Consider the following 22,166-nt stretch of genomic DNA (forward strand, 5'->3'; position numbering starts at 1 on the left):
CAGCGGGATCAATGGCCGCATTCTCCAGTTAATTATTTAAACTTTATACATTTTCAATAATGTTGTGCTTAACGCTGGCAATAAATTGGAGGGAAACAAACTATATAGACCTTATGCTTTCCCACAGATTTTTCATGTGCTTTACAAGTGTTTTCTTGGTCATCATCATGATGTCATCGTAATGGGTTCATGATGACATCGTCATGATGACATCATAATGGGTGCATGATGACATAATAATGGGTTCATGATGACATCAGCATGATGACATCATAATTAGTTCATGATGACATCATCATGACGACATCATAATGGGTTCGTGGTGACATCATCACAATTTGTTCATAATGACATCATCATAAAGGGTTCATAATGACATCATCATGACGACATCATAATGGGTTCATGATGACATCATCATGATGACATAATCACAATGGTCATCATGATGACCTTATGCTTTCTCACAGATTTTTCATGTGCTTTTCAAGTGTTTTCTTGGTTTCATGTGTAATTAGAGCAGTACATGCAGCAAGCCCATCAGTACATTTCTTGCAGCAAATACCCTGTTTCCCTGTTTCACCTAAAAGGTAGAAAGTTATGTTGGGGAATTAGTTCAAATGGTAAAACGCTTGCTTAGCATGCGAGAGGCAGTGGGATCAATGCCCGCATGCTCCAGGTAATTAGTTATACTTTATACATTTTCAATAATGTTTTGCTTAACGCTGGCAATAAATTGGAGAGAAACAAACTATATAGACCTTATGCTGTCCCACAGATTTTTCATGTGCTTTTCAAGTGTTTTCTTGGTTTCAGCAAGCCCATCAGTACATTACATGCAGCAAATACACTGTTTCCCTGTTTCACCTAAAACAAGGGACGCTATCAAGGGGAATTAGCTCAGATGGTAGAGTGCTCACTTAGCATGCGAGAGGTAGCAGGATCGATGCCTGCATTCTCCAGTTACTTTATTTATACTTTATAAATTTTCAATAATTTTGTGCTTAACGCTGGCAATAAATTGGAGGGAAACAAACTATATAGACGTTATGATTTTCCACAGATTTTTCATGTGCTTTTCAATTGTTTTCTTGGTTTCATGTGTAATTAGAGCAGTACATGCAGCAAGCACATCAGTACATTACTTGCAGCAAATACACTGTTTCCTTGCTTCTCCTAAAACAAGGGACACTGTCAGGGGGAATTAGCTCAAATGGTAGAGTGCTCGCTTAGCATGCGAGAGGTAGCAGGATCGATGCCTGCATTCTCCAGTTACTTTATTTATACTTTATAAATTTTCAATAATTTTGTGCTTAACGCTGGCAATAAATTGGAGGGAAACAAACTATATAGACCTTATGCTTTTCCACAGATTTTTCATGTGCTTTTCAAGTGTTTTCTTGGTTTCATGTGTAATTAGAGCAGTACATGCAGCAAGCCCATCAGTACATTACTTGCAGCAAATACACTGTTTCCCTGTTTCACCTAAAAGGTAGAAAGTTATGTAGGGGAATTAGCTCAAATAGTAGAGCGCTAGCATCATGATGACATCACAATGGGTTCATGATGACATCATCATGATGACATCACAATGGGTTCATGATGAGATCATCACAATGGGTTCATGATGACATCATCATGACGACATCATAATGGGTTCATGATGATATCATCATGACAACATCATAATGGGTTCATGATGACATCATCATAATGGGTTAATGATGACATCATCATGATGTCATCGTAATGGGTTAATGAAGACATCATCATGATGTCATCGTAATGGGTTCATGATGACATCATCATGACGTCATCATAATGGGTTCATGATGACATCGTCATGATGACATCATAATGGGTGCATGATGACATAATAATGGGTTCATGATGACATCATCATGACGACATCATAATTAGTTCATGATGACATCATCATGACGACATCATAATGGGTTCGTGGTGACATCATCACAATGGGTTCATAATGACATCATCATAATGGGTTCATAATGACATCATCATGACAACATCATAATGGGTTCATGATGACATTATCATGACGACATCATAAAGGGTTCATGATGACATCATCATGACGACATCATAATGGGTTCATGATGACATCATCATGACATCATAATGGGTTCATGATGACATCATCATGGCAACATCATAATGGGTTCATGATGACATCATCATGACAACATCATAATGGGTTTATGATGACATCATCATGATGACATCACAATGTGTTCATGATGACATCATCATAATGGGTTCATGGTGACATCATCACGACGACATCATAATGGGTTCATGATGACATCATCATGAAACCATCATAATAGGTTCATGATGACATCATTATAATGGGTTCATGATGACATCATTATGACATCATAATGGGTTCATGATGACATCATCATGACAACATCATAATGGGTTCATGATGACATCATCATGACAACATCATAATGGGTTCATGATGACATTATCATGACGACATCATAAAGGGTTCATGATGACATAATGATAATGGGTTCATGATGACATCATGACGACATCATAATGGGTTCATGATGACATCATCATGACGACATCATAATGGGTTCATGATGACATCATCATGACGACATCATAATGGGTTCATGATGACATCATCATGGTAACATCATAATGGTTTCATGATGACGACATCATAATGGGTTCATGATGACGACATCATAATGGGTTCATGATGACGACATCATAATGGGTTTATGATGACATCATCATGATGACATCACAATGTGTTCATGATGACATCATCATAGTGGGTTTATGATGACATCATCATGGCGACATCATAATGGGTTCATGATGACATCATCATGATGACATCATCACAATGGTCATCATGATGACCTTATGCTTTCCCACAGATTTTTCATGTGCTTTTCAAGTGTTTTCTTGGTTTCATGTGTAATTAGAGCAGTACATGCAGCAAGCCCATCAGTACATTTCTTGCAGCAAATACACTGTTTCCCAGTTTCAACTAAAATGTAGAAAGTTATGTAGGGGAATTAGCTCAAATGGTAGAGCGCTCGCTTTGCATGCGAGAGGCAGCGGGATCAATGGCCGCATTCTCCAGTTAATTATTTAAACTTTATACATTTTCAATAATGTTGTGCTTAATGCTGGCAATAAATTGGAGGGAAACAAACTATATAGACCTTATGCTTTCCCACAGATTTTTCATGTGCTTTTCAAGTGTTTTCTTGGTCATCATCATGATGTCATCGTAATGGGTTCATGATGACATCGTCATGATGACATCATAATGGGTGCATGATGACATAATAATGGGTTCATGATGACATCAGCATGATGACATCATAATTAGTTCATGATGACATCATCATGACGACATCATAATGGGTTCGTGGTGACATCATCACAATTTGTTCATAATGACATCATCATAAAGGGTTCATAATGACATCATCATGGCGACATCATAATGGGTTCATGATGACATCATCATGATGACATAATCACAATGGTCATCATGATGACCTTATGCTTTCTCACAGATTTTTCATGTGCTTTTCAAGTGTTTTCTTGGTTTCATGTGTAATTAGAGCAGTACATGCAGCAAGCCCATCAGTACATTTCTTGCAGCAAATACCCTGTTTCCCTGTTTCACCTAAAAGGTAGAAAGTTATGTTGGGGAATTAGTTGAAATGGTAAAACGCTCGCTTAGCATGCGAGAGGCAGTGGGATCAATGCCCGCATGCTCCAGGTAATTAGTTATACTTTATACATTTTCAATAATGTTTTGCTTAACGCTGGCAATAAATTGGAGAGAAACAAACTATATAGACCTTATGCTGTCCCACAGATTTTTCATGTGCTTTTCAAGTGTTTTCTTGGTTTCAGCAAGCCCATCAGTACATTACATGCAGCAAATACACTGTTTCCCTGTTTCACCTAAAACAAGGGACGCTATCAAGGGGAATTAGCTCAGATGGTAGAGTGCTCACTTAGCATGCGAGAGGTAGCAGGATCGATGCCTGCATTCTCCAGTTACTTTATTTATACTTTATAAATTTTCAATAATTTTGTGCTTAACGCTGGCAATAAATTGGAGGGAAACAAACTATATAGACGTTATGATTTTCCACAGATTTTTCATGTGCTTTTCAATTGTTTTCTTGGTTTCATGTGTAATTAGAGCAGTACATGCAGCAAGCACATCAGTACATTACTTGCAGCAAATACACTGTTTCCTTGCTTCTCCTAAAACAAGGGACACTATCAGGGGGAATTAGCTCAAATGGTAGAGTGCTCGCTTAGCATGCGAGAGGTAGCAGGATCGATGCCTGCATTCTCCAGTTACTTTATTTATACTTTATAAATTTTCAATAATTTTGTGCTTAACGCTGGCAATAAATTGGAGGGAAACAAACTATATAGACCTTATGCTTTTCCACAGATTTTTCATGTGCTTTTCAAGTGTTTTCTTGGTTTCATGTGTAATTAGAGCAGTACATGCAGCAAGCCCATCAGTACATTACTTGCAGCAAATACACTGTTTCCCTGTTTCACCTAAAAGGTAGAAAGTTATGTAGGGGAATTAGCTCAAATAGTAGAGCGCTAGCATCATGATGACATCACAATGGGTTCATGATGACATCATCATGATGACATCACAATGGGTTCATGATGAGATCATCACAATGGGTTCATGATGACATCATCATGACGACATCATAATGGGTTCATGATGATATCATCATGACAACATCATAATGGGTTCATGATGACATCATCATAATGGGTTAATGATGACATCATCATGATGTCATCGTAATGGGTTAATGAAGACATCATCATGATGTCATCGTAATGGGTTCATGATGACATCATCATGACGTCATCATAATGGGTTCATGATGACATCGTCATGATGACATCATAATGGGTGCATGATGACATAATAATGGGTTCATGATGACATCATCATGATGACATCATAATTAGTTCATGATGACATCATCATGACGACATCATAATGGGTTCGTGGTGACATCATCACAATGGGTTCATAATGACATCATCATAATGGGTTCATAATGACATCATCATGACAACATCATAATGGGTTCATGATGACATTATCATGACGACATCATAAAGGGTTCATGATGACATCATCATGACGACATCATAATGGGTTCATGATGACATCATCATGATGACATCATAATGGGTTCATGATGACATCATCATGGCAACATCATAATGGGTTCATGATGACATCATCATGACAACATCATAATTTGTTTAAGATGACATCATCATGATGACATCACAATGTGTTCATGATGACATCATCATAATGGGTTCATGGTGCCATCATCACGACGACTTCATAATGGGTTCATGATGACATCATCATGAAACCATCATAATAGGTTCATGATGACATCATCATAATGGGTTCATGATGACATCATGATGACATCATAATGGGTTCATGATGACATCATCATGACAACATCATAATGGGTTCATGATGACATCATCATGACAACATCATAATGGGTTCATGATGACATTATCATGACGACATCATAAAGGGTTCATGATGACATAATGATAATGGGTTCATGATGACATCATGACGACATCATAATGGGTTCATGATGACATCATCATGACGACATCATAATGGGTTCATGATGACATCATCATGACGACATCATAATGGGTTCATGATGACATCATCATGGTAACATCATAATGGTTTCATGATGACGACATCATAATGGGTTCATGATGACGACATCATAATGGGTTCATGATGACGACATCATAATGGGTTTATGATGACATCATCATGATGACATCACAATGTGTTCATGATGACATCATCATAGTGGGTTTATGATGACATCATCATGGCGACATCATAATGGGTTCATGATGACATCATCATGATGACATCATCACAATGGTCATCATGATGACCTTATGCTTTCCCACAGATTTTTCATGTGCTTTTCAAGTGTTTTCTTGGTTTCATGTGTAATTAGAGCAGTACATGCAGCAAGCCCATCAGTACATTTCTTGCAGCAAATACACTGTTTCCCAGTTTCAACTAAAATGTAGAAAGTTATGTAGGGGAATTAGCTCAAATGGTAGAGCGCTCGCTTTGCATGCGAGAGGCAGCGGGATCAATGGCCGCATTCTCCAGTTAATTATTTAAACTTTATACATTTTCAATAATGTTGTGCTTAATGCTGGCAATAAATTGGAGGGAAACAAACTATATAGACCTTATGCTTTCCCACAGATTTTTCATGTGCTTTTCAAGTGTTTTCTTGGTCATCATCATGATGTCATCGTAATGGGTTCATGATGACATCGTCATGATGACATCATAATGGGTGCATGATGACATAATAATGGGTTCATGATGACATCAGCATGATGACATCATAATTAGTTCATGATGACATCATCATGACGACATCATAATGGGTTCGTGGTGACATCATCACAATTTGTTCATAATGACATCATCATAAAGGGTTCATAATGACATCATCATGGCGACATCATAATGGGTTCATGATGACATCATCATGATGACATAATCACAATGGTCATCATGATGACCTTATGCTTTCTCACAGATTTTTCATGTGCTTTTCAAGTGTTTTCTTGGTTTCATGTGTAATTAGAGCAGTACATGCAGCAAGCCCATCAGTACATTTCTTGCAGCAAATACCCTGTTTCCCTGTTTCACCTAAAAGGTAGAAAGTTATGTTGGGGAATTAGTTCAAATGGTAAAACGCTCGCTTAGCATGCGAGAGGCAGTGGGATCAATGCCCGCATGCTCCAGGTAATTAGTTATACTTTATACATTTTCAATAATGTTTTGCTTAACGCTGGCAATAAATTGGAGAGAAACAAACTATATAGACCTTATGCTGTCCCACAGATTTTTCATGTGCTTTTCAAGTGTTTTCTTGGTTTCAGCAAGCCCATCAGTACATTACATGCAGCAAATACACTGTTTCCCTGTTTCACCTAAAACAAGGGACGCTATCAAGGGGAATTAGCTCAGATGGTAGAGTGCTCACTTAGCATGCGAGAGGTAGCAGGATCGATGCCTGCATTCTCCAGTTACTTTATTTATACTTTATAAATTTTCAATAATTTTGTGCTTAACGCTGGCAATAAATTGGAGGGAAACAAACTATATAGACGTTATGATTTTCCACAGATTTTTCATGTGCTTTTCAATTGTTTTCTTGGTTTCATGTGTAATTAGAGCAGTACATGCAGCAAGCACATCAGTACATTACTTGCAGCAAATACACTGTTTCCTTGCTTCTCCTAAAACAAGGGACACTATCAGGGGGAATTAGCTCAAATGGTAGAGTGCTCGCTTAGCATGCGAGAGGTAGCAGGATCGATGCCTGCATTCTCCAGTTACTTTATTTATACTTTATAAATTTTCAATAATTTTGTGCTTAACGCTGGCAATAAATTGGAGGGAAACAAACTATATAGACCTTATGCTTTTCCACAGATTTTTCATGTGCTTTTCAAGTGTTTTCTTGGTTTCATGTGTAATTAGAGCAGTACATGCAGCAAGCCCATCAGTACATTACTTGCAGCAAATACACTGTTTCCCTGTTTCACCTAAAAGGTAGAAAGTTATGTAGGGGAATTAGCTCAAATAGTAGAGCGCTAGCATCATGATGACATCACAATGGGTTCATGATGACATCATCATGATGACATCACAATGGGTTCATGATGAGATCATCACAATGGGTTCATGATGACATCATCATGACGACATCATAATGGGTTCATGATGATATCATCATGACAACATCATAATGGGTTCATGATGACATCATCATAATGGGTTAATGATGACATCATCATGATGTCATCGTAATGGGTTAATGAAGACATCATCATGATGTCATCGTAATGGGTTCATGATGACATCATCATGACGTCATCATAATGGGTTCATGATGACATCGTCATGATGACATCATAATGGGTGCATGATGACATAATAATGGGTTCATGATGACATCATCATGATGACATCATAATTAGTTCATGATGACATCATCATGACGACATCATAATGGGTTCGTGGTGACATCATCACAATGGGTTCATAATGACATCATCATAATGGGTTCATAATGACATCATCATGACAACATCATAATGGGTTCATGATGACATTATCATGACGACATCATAAAGGGTTCATGATGACATCATCATGACGACATCATAATGGGTTCATGATGACATCATCATGATGACATCATAATGGGTTCATGATGACATCATCATGGCAACATCATAATGGGTTCATGATGACATCATCATGACAACATCATAATTTGTTTAAGATGACATCATCATGATGACATCACAATGTGTTCATGATGACATCATCATAATGGGTTCATGGTGCCATCATCACGACGACTTCATAATGGGTTCATGATGACATCATCATGAAACCATCATAATAGGTTCATGATGACATCATCATAATGGGTTCATGATGACATCATGATGACATCATAATGGGTTCATGATGACATCATCATGACAACATCATAATGGGTTCATGATGACATCATCATGACAACATCATAATGGGTTCATGATGACATTATCATGACGACATCATAAAGGGTTCATGATGACATAATCATAATGGGTTCATGATGACATCATGACGACATCATAATGGGTTCATGATGACATCATCATGACGACATCATAATGGGTTCATGATGACATCATCATGACGACATCATAATGGGTTCATGATGACATCATCATGGTAACATCATAATGGTTTCATGATGACGACATCATAATGGGTTCATGATGACGACATCATAATGGGTTCATGATGACGACATCATAATGGGTTTATGATGACATCATCATGATGACATCACAATGTGTTCATGATGACATCATCATAGTGGGTTTATGATGACATCATCATGGCGACATCATAATGGGTTCATGATGACATCATCATGATGACATCATCACAATGGTCATCATAATGACCTTATGCTTTCCCACAGATTTTTCATGTGCTTTTCAAGTGTTTTCTTGGTTTCATGTGTAATTAGAGCAGTACATGCAGCAAGCCCATCAGTACATTTCTTGCAGCAAATACACTGTTTCCCAGTTTCAACTAAAAGGTAGAAAGTTATGTAGGGGAATTAGCTCAAATGGTAGAGCGCTCGCTTTGCATGCGAGAGGCAGCGGGATCAATGCCCGCATTCTCCAGTTAATTATTTATACTTTATACATTTTCAATAATGTTGTGCTTAACGCTGGCAATAAATTGGAGGGAAACAAACTATATAGACCTTATGCTTTCCCACAGATTTTTCATGTGCTTTTCAAGTGTTTTCTTGGTTTCAGCAAGCCCATCAGTACATTACATGCAGCAAATACACTGTTTCCCTGTGTCACCTAAAACAAGGGACACCACTATCAAGGGGAATTAGCTCGGATGGTAGAGTGCTCGCTTAGCATGCGAGAGGTAGCGGGATCGATGCCTGCATTCTCCAGTTACTTTATCTATACTTTATAAATTTTCAATAATTTTGTGCTTAACGCTGGCAATAAATTGGAGGGAAACCAACTATATAGACCTTATGCTTTTCCACCGATTTTTCATGTGCTTTTCAAGTGTTTTCTTGGTTTCATGTGTAATTAGAGCAGTACATGCAGCAAGCCATCAGTGCATTACTTGCAGCAAATACACTGTTTCCCTGTTTAACCTAAAAAGAAGAAAGGTATGTAGGGGAATTAGCTCAAATGGTAGAGTGCTCACTTAGCATCAAGGGGAATTAGCTCAGATGGTAGAGTGCTCGCTTAGCATGCGAGAGGTAGCAGGATCGATGCCTGCATTCTCCAGTTACTTTATTTATACTTTATAAATTTTCAATAATTTTGTGCTTAACGCTGGCAATAAATTGGAGGGAAACAAACTATATAGACCTTATGCTTTTCCACAGATTTTTCATGTGCTTTTCAAGTGTTTTCTTGGTTTCAGCAAGCCCATCAGTACATTACATGCAGCAAATACACTGTTTCCCTGTTTCACCGAAAACAAGGGACACTATCAAGGGGAATTAGCTCAAATGGTAGAGTGCTTGCTTAGCATGCGAGAGGTAGCAGGATCGATGCCTGCATTCTCCAGTTACATTATTTATACTTTATACATTTTCAATAATTTTGTGCTTAACGCTGGCAATAAATTGGAGGGAAACAAACTATATAGACCTTATGATTTTCCACAGATTTTTCATGTGCTTTCCAAGTGTTTTCTTGGTTTCATGTGTAATTAGAGCAGTACATGCAGCAAGCACATCAGTACATTACTTGCAGCAAATACACTGTTTCCCTGTTTCTCCTAAAACAAGGGACACTATCGAGGGGAATTAGCTCAAATGGTAGAGCGCTCGCTTAGCATGCAAGCGGTAGCAGGATCGATGCCTGCATTCTCCAGTTACTTTATTTATACTTTATAAATTTTCAATAATTTTGTGCTTAACGCTGGCAATAAATTGGAGGGAAACAAACTATATAGACCTTATGCTTTTCCACAGATTTTTCATGTGCTTTTCAAGTGTTTTCTTGGTTTCATGTGTAATTAGAGCAGTACATGCAGCAAGCCCATCAGTACATTACTTGCAGCAAATACACTGTTTCCCTGTTTCACCTAAAAGGTAGAAAGTTATGTAGGGGAATTAGCTCAAATAGTAGAGCGCTAGCATCATGATGACATCACAATGGGTTCATGATGACATCATCATGATGACATCACAATGGGTTCATGATGACATCATCACAATGGGTTCATGATGACATCATCATGGCGACATCATAATGGGTTCATGATGATATCATCATGACAACATCATAATGGGTTCATGATGACATCATCATAATGGGTTAATGATGACATCATCATGATGTCATCGTAATGGGTTAATGAAGACATCATCATGATGTCATCGTAATGGGTTCATGATGACATCATCATGACGTCATCATAATGGGTTCATGATGACATCGTCATGATGACATCATAATGGGTGCATGATGACATAATAATGGGTTCATGATGACATCATCATGACGACATCATAATTAGTTCATGATAACATCATCATGACGACATCATAATGGGTTCGTGGTGACATCATCACAATGGGTTCATAATGACATCATCATAATGGGTTCATGATGACATCATCATGACGACATCATAATGGGTTCATGATGACATTATCATGACGACATCATAAAGGGTTCATGATGACATCATCATGACGACATCATAATGGGTTCATGATGACATCATCATGATGACATCATAATGGGTTCATGATGACATCATCATGGCAACATCATAATGGGTTCATGATGACATCATCATGACAACATCATAATGGGTTTATGATGACATCATCATGATGACATCACAATGTGTTCATGATGACATCATCATAATGGGTTCATGATGACATCATCACGACGACATCATAATGGGTTCATGATGACATCATCATGAAACCATCATAATAGGTTCATGATGACATCATCATAATGGGTTCATGATGACATCATGATGACATCATAATGGGTTCATGATGACATCATCATGACAACATCATAATGGGTTCATGATGACATCATCATGACAACATCATAATGGGTTCATGATGACATTATCATGACGACATCATAAAGGGTTCATGATAACATAATCATAATGGGTTCATGATGACATCATGACGACATCATAATGGGTTCATGATGACATCATCATGACGACATCATAATTGGTTCATGATGACATCATCATGACGACATCATAATGGGTTCATGATGACATCATCATGGTAACATCATAATGGGTTCATGATGACGACATCATAATGGGTTCATGATGACGACATCATAATGGGTTCATGATGACGACATCATAATGGGTTCATGATGACGACATCATAATGGGTTTATGATGACATCATCATGATGACATCACAATGTGTTCATGATGACATCATCATAGTGGGTTTATGATGACATCATCATGACGACATCATAATGGGTTCATGATGACATCATCATGATGACATCATCACAATGGTCATCATGATGACCTTAGGCTTTCCCACAGATTTTTCATGTGCTTTTTCAGTGTTTTCTTGGTTTCAAGTGTAATTAGAGCAGTACATGCAGCAAGCCCATCAGTACATTGCTTGCAGCAAATACACTGTTTCCCTGTTTCACCTAAAAGGTAGAAAGTTATGTAGGGCAATTAGCTCAAATGGTAGAGCGCTTGCTTTGCATGCAAGAGGCATCGGGATCAATGCCCGCGTTCTACAGTTAATTATTTATACTTTATACATTTTCAATAATGTTGTGCTTAACGCTGGCAATAAATTGGAGGGAAACAAACTATATAGACCTTATGCTTTCCCACAGATTTTTCATGTGCTTTTCAAGTGTTTTCTTGGTTTCAGCAAGCCCATCAGTACATTACATGCAGCAAATACACTGTTTCCCTGTTTCACCTAAAACAAGGGACACTATCAAGGGGAATTAGCTCAGATGGTAGAGTGCTCGCTTAGCATGCGACAGTTAGCAGGATCGATGTCTGCATTATCCAGTTACTTTATTTATACTTCTTTATAAATTTTCAATAATTTTGTGCTTAACGCTGGCAATAAATTGGAGCGAACCAAACTATATAGACCTTATGCTTTTCCACAGATTTTTCATGTGCTTTTCAAGTGTTTTCTTGGTTTCAGCAAGCCCATCAGTACGTTACATGCAGCAAATACACTGTTTCCCTGTTTCACCGAAAACAAGGGACACTATCAAGGGGAATTAGCTCAACTGGTAGAGTGCTCGCTTAGCATATGAGAGGTAGCAGGATCGATGCCTGCATTTTCCAGTTACTTTATTTATAATTTTTCAATAATTTTGTGCTTAACGCTGGCAATAAATTGGAGGGAAACAAACTATATAGACCTTATGCTTTTCCACAGATTTTTCATGTGCTTTTCAAGTGTTTTCTTGGTTTCATGTGTAATTAGAGCAGTACATGCAGCAAGCCCATCAGTACATTACTTGCAGCAAATGCACTGTTTCCCTGTTTCACCTAAAAGGTAGAAAGTTATGTAGGGGAATTAGCTCAAATAGTAGAGCGCTAGCATCATGATGACATCACAATGGGTTCATGATGACATCATCATGATGACATCACAATGGGTTCATGATGACATCATCACAATGGGTTCATGATGACATCATCATGATGACATCATAATGGGTTCATGATGATATCATCATGACAACATCATAATGGGTTCATGATGACATCATCATAATGGGTTAATGATGACATCATCATGATGTCATCGTAATGGGTTAATGAAGACATCATCATGATGTCATCGTAATGGGTTCATGATGACATCATCATGACGTCATCATAATGGGTTCATGATGACACCGTCATGATGACATCATAATGGGTGCATGATGACATAATAATGGGTTCATGATGACATCATCATGACGACATCATAATTAGTTCATGATGACATCATCATGACGACATCATAATGGGTTCGTGGTGACATCATCACAATGGGTTCATAATGACATCATCATAATGGGTTCATGATGACATCATCATGACAACATCATAATGGGTTCATGATGACATTATCATGACGACATCATAAAGGGTTCATGATTACATCATCATGATGACATCATAATGGGTTCATGATGACATCATCATGACATCATAATGGGTTCATGATGACATCATCATGGCAACATCATAATGGGTTCATCATGACATCATCATGACAACATCATAATGGGTTTATGATGACATCATCATGATGACATCACAATGTGTTCATGATGACATCATCATGAGGACATCATAAAGGGTTCATGATGACATAATCATAATGGGTTCATGATGACATCATGACGACATCATAATGGGTTCATGATGACATCATCATGACAACATCATAATGGGTTCATGATGACATTATCATGACGACATCATAAAGGGTTCATGATGACATAATCATAATGGGTTCATGATGACATCATGACGACATCATAATGGGTTCATGATGACATCATCATGACGACATCATAATGGGTTCATGATCACATCATCACGACGACATCATAATGGGTTCATGATGACATCATCATGAAACCATCATAATAGGTTCATGATGACGTCATCATAATGGGTTCATGATGACATCATGATGACATCATAATGGGTTCATGATGACATCATCATGACAACATCATAATGGGTTCATGATGACATCATCATGACAACATCATAATGGGTTCATGATGACATTATCATGACGACATTATAAAGGGTTCATGATGACATAATCATAATGGGTTCATGATGACATCATGACGACATCATAATGGGTTCATGATGACATCATCATGACGACATCATAATGGGTTCATGATGACATCGTCATGACGACATCATAATGGGTTCATGATGACATCATCATGGTAACATCATAATGGGTTCATGATGACAACATCATAATGGGTTCATGATGACGACATCATAATGGGTTCATGATGACGACATCATAATGGGTTCATGATGACGACATCATAATGGGTTTATGATGACATCATCATGATGACATCACAATGTGTTCATGATGACATCATCATAGTGGGTTTATGATGACATCATCATGACAACATCATAATGGGTTCATGATGACATCATCATGATGACATCATCACAATGGTCATCATGATGACCTTATGCTTTCCCACAGATTTTTCATGTGCTTTTCCAGTGTTTTCTTGGTTTCAAGTGTAATTAGAGCAGTACATGCAGCAAGCCCATCAGTACATTTCTTGCAGCAAATACACTGTTTCCCTGTTTCACCTAAAAGGTAGCAAGTTATGTAGGGGAATTAGCTCAAATGGTAGAGCGCTTGCTTTGCATGCGAGAGGCAGCGGGATCGATGCCCGCATTCTCCAGTTAATTATTTATACTTTATACATTTTCAATAATGTTGTGCTTAACGCTGGCAATAAATTGGAGGGAAACAAACTATATAGACCTTATGCTTTCCCACAGATTTTTCATGTGCTTTTCAAGTGTTTTCTTGGTTTCAGCAAGCCCATCAGTACATTACATGCAGCAAATACACTGTTTCCCTGTGTCACCTAAAACAAGGGACACCACTATCAAGGGGAATTAGCTCGGATGGTAGAGTGCTCGCTTAGCATGCGAGAGGTAGCGGGATCGATGCCTGCATTCTCCAGTTACTTTATCTATACTTTATAAATTTTCAATAATTTTGTGCTTAACGCTGGCAATAAATTGGAGGGAAACCAACTATATAGACCTTATGCTTTTCCACAGATTTTTCATGTGCTTTTCAAGTGTTTTCTTGGTTTCATGTGTAATTAGAGCAGTACATGCAGCAAGCCATCAGTGCATTACTTGCAGCAAATACACTGTTTCCCTGTTTAACCTAAAAAGAAGAAAGGTATGTAGGGGAATTAGCTCAAATGGTAGAGTGCTCACTTAGCATCAAGGGGAATTAGCTCAGATGGTAGAGTGCTCGCTTAGCATGCGAGAGGTAGCAGGATCGATGCCTGCATTCTCCAGTTACTTTATTTATACTTTATAAATTTTCAATAATTTTGTGCTTAACGCTGGCAATAAATTGGAGGGAAACAAACTATATAGACCTTATGCTTTTCCACAGATTTTTCATGTGCTTTTCAAGTGTTTTCTTGGTTTCAGCAAGCCCATCAGTACATTACATGCAGCAAATACACTGTTTCCCTGTTTCACCGAAAACAAGGGACACTATCAAGGGGAATTAGCTCAAATGGTAGAGTGCTTGCTTAGCATGCGAGAGGTAGCAGGATCGATGCCTGCATTCTCCAGTTACATTATTTATACTTTATACATTTTCAATAATTTTGTGCTTAACGCTGGCAATAAATTGGAGGGAAACAAACTATATAGACCTTATGATTTTCCACAGATTTTTCATGTGCTTTCCAAGTGTTTTCTTGGTTTCATGTGTAATTAGAGCAGTACATGCAGCAAGCACATCAGTACATTACTTGCAGCAAATACACTGTTTCCCTGTTTCTCCTAAAACAAGGGACACTATCGAGGGGAATTAGCTCAAATGGTAGAGCGCTCGCTTAGCATGCGAGCGGTAGCAGGATCGATGCCTGCATTCTCCAGTTACTTTATTTATACTTTATAAATTTTCAATAATTTTGTGCTTAACGCTGGCAATAAATTGGAGGGAAACAAACTATATAGACCTTATGCTTTTCCACAGATTTTTCATGTGCTTTTCAAGTGTTTTCTTGGTTTCATGTGTAATTAGAGCAGTACATGCAGCAAGCCCATCAGTACATTACTTGCAGCAAATACACTGTTTCCCTGTTTCACCTAAAAGGTAGAAAGTTATGTAGGGGAATTAGCTCAAATAGTAGAGCGCTAGCATCATGATGACATCACAATGGGTTCATGATGACATCATCATGATGACATCACAATGGGTTCATGATGACATCATCACAATGGGTTCATGATGACATCATCATGGCGACATCATAATGGGTTCATGATGATATCATCATGACAACATCATAATGGGTTCATGATGACATCATCATAATGGGTTAATGATGACATCATCATGATGTCATCGTAATGGGTTAATGAAGACATCATCATGATGTCATCGTAATGGGTTCATGATGACATCATCATGACGTCATCATAATGGGTTCATGATGACATCGTCATGATGACATCATAATGGGTGCATGATGACATAATAATGGGTTCATGATGACATCATCATGACGACATCATAATTAGTTCATGATAACATCATCATGACGACATCATAATGGGTTCGTGGTGACATCATCACAATGGGTTCATAATGACATCATCATAATGGGTTCATGATGACATCATCATGACGACATCATAATGGGTTCATGATGACATTATCATGACGACATCATAAAGGGTTCATGATGACATCATCATGACGACATCATAATGGGTTCATGATGACATCATCATGATGACATCATAATGGGTTCATGATGACATCATCATGGCAACATCATAATGGGTTCATGATGACATCATCATGACAACATCATAATGGGTTTATGATGACATCATCATGATGACATCACAATGTGTTCATGATGACATCATCATAATGGGTTCATGATGACATCATCACGACGACATCATAATGGGTTCATGATGACATCATCATGAAACCATCATAATTGGTTCATGATGACATCATCATAATGGGTTCATGATGACATCATGATGACATCATAATGGGTTCATGATGACATCATCATGACAACATCATAATGGGTTCATGATGACATCATCATGACAACATCATAATGGGTTCATGATGACATTATCATGACGACATCATAAAGGGTTCATGATAACATAATCATAATGGGTTCATGATGACATCATGACGACATCATAATGGGTTCATGATGACATCATCATGACGACATCATAATTGGTTCATGATGACATCATCATGACGACATCATAATGGGTTCATGATGACATCATCATGGTAACATCATAATGGGTTCATGATGACGACATCATAATGGGTTCATGATGACGACATCATAATGGGTTCATGATGACGACATCATAATGGGTTCATGATGACGACATCATAATGGGTTTATGATGACATCATCATGATGACATCACAATGTGTTCATGATGACATCATCATAGTGGGTTTATGATGACATCATCATGACGACATCATAATGGGTTCATGATGACATCATCATGATGACATCATCACAATGGTCATCATGATGACCTTAGGCTTTCCCACAGATTTTTCATGTGCTTTTTCAGTGTTTTCTTGGTTTCAAGTGTAATTAGAGCAGTACATGCAGCAAGCCCATCAGTACATTGCTTGCAGCAAATACACTGTTTCCCTGTTTCACCTAAAAGGTAGAAAGTTATGTAGGGCAATTAGCTCAAATGGTAGAGCGCTCGCTTTGCATGCAAGAGGCATCGGGATCAATGCCCGCGTTCTACAGTTAATTATTTATACTTTATACATTTTCAATAATGTTGTGCTTAACGCTGGCAATAAATTGGAGGGAAACAAACTATATAGACCTTATGCTTTCCCACAGATTTTTCATGTGCTTTTCAAGTGTTTTCTTGGTTTCAGCAAGCCCATCAGTACATTACATGCAGCAAATACACTGTTTCCCTGTTTCACCTAAAACAAGGGACACTATCAAGGGGAATTAGCTCAGATGGTAGAGTGCTCGCTTAGCATGCGACAGTTAGCAGGATCGATGTCTGCATTATCCAGTTACTTTATTTATACTTCTTTATAAATTTTCAATAATTTTGTGCTTAACGCTGGCAATAAATTGGAGGGAAACAAACTATATAGACCTTATGCTTTTCCACAGATTTTTCATGTGCTTTTCAAGTGTTTTCTTGGTTTCATGTGTAATTAGAGCAGTACATGCAGCAAGCCCATCAGTACATTACTTGCAGCAAAAACAGTTTCCCTGTTTCACCTAAAAAGAAGAAAGGTGAAGTCGGGGATGATGCGAATGACGTAGGACGTACGCGTCTACGAGGGGCGTGTCCCGGGCTTTGAGCTGCATGTTTGGCGGGGGTTTACCTACCTGAGCGTCTGAATGCCCGCGAACCGAGACCCGGGAACTGCCCTGCTGTCCTCCTACCCGGAGTTAGCATCCCGTATAGCGGGATCCGACAACTGAACTCGGGGACCACCCGATTGGGAGCTGATCCCCGGAACTGGGAGACCGATACCCGGGAGCTGAGCCTCGTGATCCGGGAACGGACCATCGGAACTTTGAGAGCCCGGGAGAGGACCCCTCGGGAATCAGGAGGTGGACCCCCTGAGCTCTCGGAACCCGGAATTCGAGGAGTGGATACCGGGAATCGTGATCCGTGCCTCGCAAAGCGGGAGATTTTATCAAGGATAGGCCCAGAAACCTGGTACAAGATCTGCAGAGCTGCATAGCGGCACCACACCAGACTATAGCAGACCAAACATATGGGTCTAGGCCCCACCAGTGCACAGCAAGTATATCTAAATAAAGAATATGAAGATTTGATGATTTGATAGGAAAACATATTATTTTTTTTTTATTTAATTTTTTTTATATATTAATTTCTCTGTGTTTTTTTATGCTGGACTTTTTTTTGATGTATTATAAGCTATTAATCTTAATAACTTGAACATGCTGATCGATCTTAGAATGTAAGAATACTGAATGAAATCTGGTATATCTTATATTTGGTATTATCATTAAAACAAAAGCCGGAAGAATCCATCATTGAAGTGATATAACTCACTATGCCACCTAAGAATGATAAGACTGAGAGAATAGACAAAATGGATAAAGGCGATAAATCAAAGAATATTAATAAATCCAAAAAACCGCAATCTATTAGTACTTTTTATTCTCCTCGCAGCCAAAGAAGCCTTTCTGACTCACCGGATAAATCTTTGTTAGATCATGGTTTGGAAGAAACAGATTTTCCTCAACAAGTCTATATATCTCAAAAAGACCTAGTAGTGGCTCTGGAGTCACTATATCTGAAAATAAAGTCCGATTTAGATAACAACCTTAGAGACTATAAAGAAGAGATATCTACTTTAAAATCAACACTCCTGCACCACAATGAAGAGATTTCCTTATTACAATCAACAGTTAAAGACTTAAAAATTCAAAATGGAAATTTAAATACGGAGATTAAGAAAATGGAATATAAACTGGCTGATTTAGAAGATAGCTCTAAAAGGAAAAACTTGAGAATTAGAGGAGTCCCAGAGGAAATAACTTACCTTGAACAGTATATGAAAGAATTTCTAGCAACATATATAGATCTTAAAAACTCTGGCCCGCTACCAATTGAAAATGCCTATAGACTTCCTATTCCTTTTAATCTAAAACGAAAGGATATCGGAAGAGATATTATTGTTACTTTTTCTAATCTATCGATAAAAGATCAATTCCTTAAAGAATGGAGGAAGAACCCACAAAAAAATAAAAAGTTTGCTTCCTTAACTACTTTTCCAGATCTTTCACAAACTACAAGACTGAATAGGAAGAAATTTGCTGAATATACAGCATGTTTAAGAGAAAATAATATACCATATGTATGGGGTTTTCCTATAAAAATCCGATTTACATACAAAGAAAAAATTTATACCTGCTTAGACCCAGAACAGCTGAAAATGAAGTTAAACAACTGGGGCTTATTAAACTAAAATCCTCTGTCACGATTCTGGAGAGTTGATGTTATATATTACATATTATTAGTTTGTTCTTCTTTTTTTTTTTTTTTTTTTTTACACAATATCACTCTATACACAAAATTATCTTACAGGCATGTTATATATTATATATACACAAATTTTATGTAAATAGACACTATATTATTGATACTATTGGGAATGTCAATTAATTAAATTATTATTAATATTAAGGATAATTTTATAATTTAACAATCACTAATTGATACTGCACTGTATCACACTGGAAGAATGATCCATATAATATGGAAATTAGATACATCACTTTATTAATTACTATTTAATTAAGTATATTATTATGTAAATATAAGTAAAATATATATATATATATATTTTGTTTTTATTTTTTATTTTTTTATTTTTGTTTTTTTTTTTCTCTCATATGCTCGTTGGAGTTTCCACTATACACACACAATATGAGACAATATGAAATCTAAAGTGCACTTTATAGACCACTATTTTATTCAACTAAGTAAAGTATAATCCACATATAATATATATATATATGTGTATGTGTATAGCTAAATATATATACGTTTTTTTTTTGTTTTTTTGTTTTTTATTTATTTTTTTTTCTCTCTCTTTCTCTCTCCTTACTTTTAAAAAAAAGTTGGTACACGCCCCTAAACGCCCTGATGGTACAGGGACTTTTTCTCCACATAGTCAGGTCGATTAACGACCTTTTTCTGAAGGTTGGAGATAGTATGAATGTTTTAATGTTTTTTGTGTATATTGTAATGTTTGATTTATGGTTTATGTTTATGTTGTGCCCTATAGACCTATCATTGAGACCTGGAGAAAACGCCTACTGGGAGTACTACTTCGATAAGTTAAATATAGACCTTTCTGAGGTCGATCGGATAAGACTTTTTGAAATAAAACTATGACTCTTAATTTAATGACATTGAATACGCAAGGGTTAAACTCACCTTATAAAAGATCCTTTTTGTACGAGCTCTTACTTAAAGAAAATATAGATGTAGCACTTATCCAAGAGACTCATTGGAAACAACATCAATCCTCCCTATGGAAATTTCGTAGATATCCATATATATATATTTCTTCTATGGTTAACAAAAAGAAAAGAGGGGTAGCAATTATTATATCTCAAAAACTTAAATTCGAGTATATTTTCCATAAATCGGATAAAGAAGGCAGACGGGTAATTCTAATCTGTAAGATAAATGATATTACCTACACATTGATGGCGCTTTATGCCCCATCAGAGCGTACCTCTAAATTTATAAACGACTCAATGGAAGATTTGGAAAAGATAGCAAAGGGTTTAATCATCATAGCTGGAGATCTAAATTGTATTCAAGATCTAAAGATTGATAGGAAATCATCAAAGAAAACGAAATTATATGAGGATAAATTAGAAAAAAGAGCTGAAGCTTTTACAGCATCTCTATTTAAACATAATCTTTACGATGTATGGCGGACAATGCACCCAGAAGAGTCAGATTACACTTTTCATTCGGCTCCTCATAAAACATATTCACGAATAGACACTTTTTTTATGTTAGGACTAACTCTGGATAGATGCTCTTCATCAAAGATCGGCAATATTACTTGGTCAGATCATGCACCAGTGTTTATACAAATATTAGATAATCCCCATTA

The 22,166-nt window shown here is 37.2% G+C and overlaps 3 non-coding genes across 3 annotated transcripts; all 3 read left to right on the forward strand.

Annotated features, from left to right (window-relative positions):
- The first annotated feature begins 9,275 nt into the window (after positions 1 to 9,275).
- TRNAA-UGC (transfer RNA alanine (anticodon UGC)) lies at positions 9,276 to 9,348 on the forward strand. Its single transcript has one exon. It is a non-coding gene; the product is annotated as a tRNA-Ala (tRNA).
- Positions 9,349 to 9,911: 563 nt separating this feature from the next.
- Positions 9,912 to 9,984, forward strand: TRNAA-AGC (transfer RNA alanine (anticodon AGC)). Its single transcript has one exon. It is a non-coding gene; the product is annotated as a tRNA-Ala (tRNA).
- Positions 9,985 to 15,716: 5,732 nt separating this feature from the next.
- On the forward strand, positions 15,717 to 15,789 carry TRNAA-AGC (transfer RNA alanine (anticodon AGC)). Its single transcript has one exon. It is a non-coding gene; the product is annotated as a tRNA-Ala (tRNA).
- The last annotated feature ends 6,377 nt before the right edge of the window (positions 15,790 to 22,166 follow it).

The sequence above is a fragment of the Sceloporus occidentalis genome, unplaced genomic scaffold, assembly GCF_023333645.1.
Source record: "Sceloporus occidentalis isolate IW3139 unplaced genomic scaffold, rSceOcc1.0.p SCAF_300, whole genome shotgun sequence".
NCBI classification, from domain to species: domain Eukaryota; kingdom Metazoa; phylum Chordata; class Lepidosauria; order Squamata; family Phrynosomatidae; genus Sceloporus; species Sceloporus occidentalis.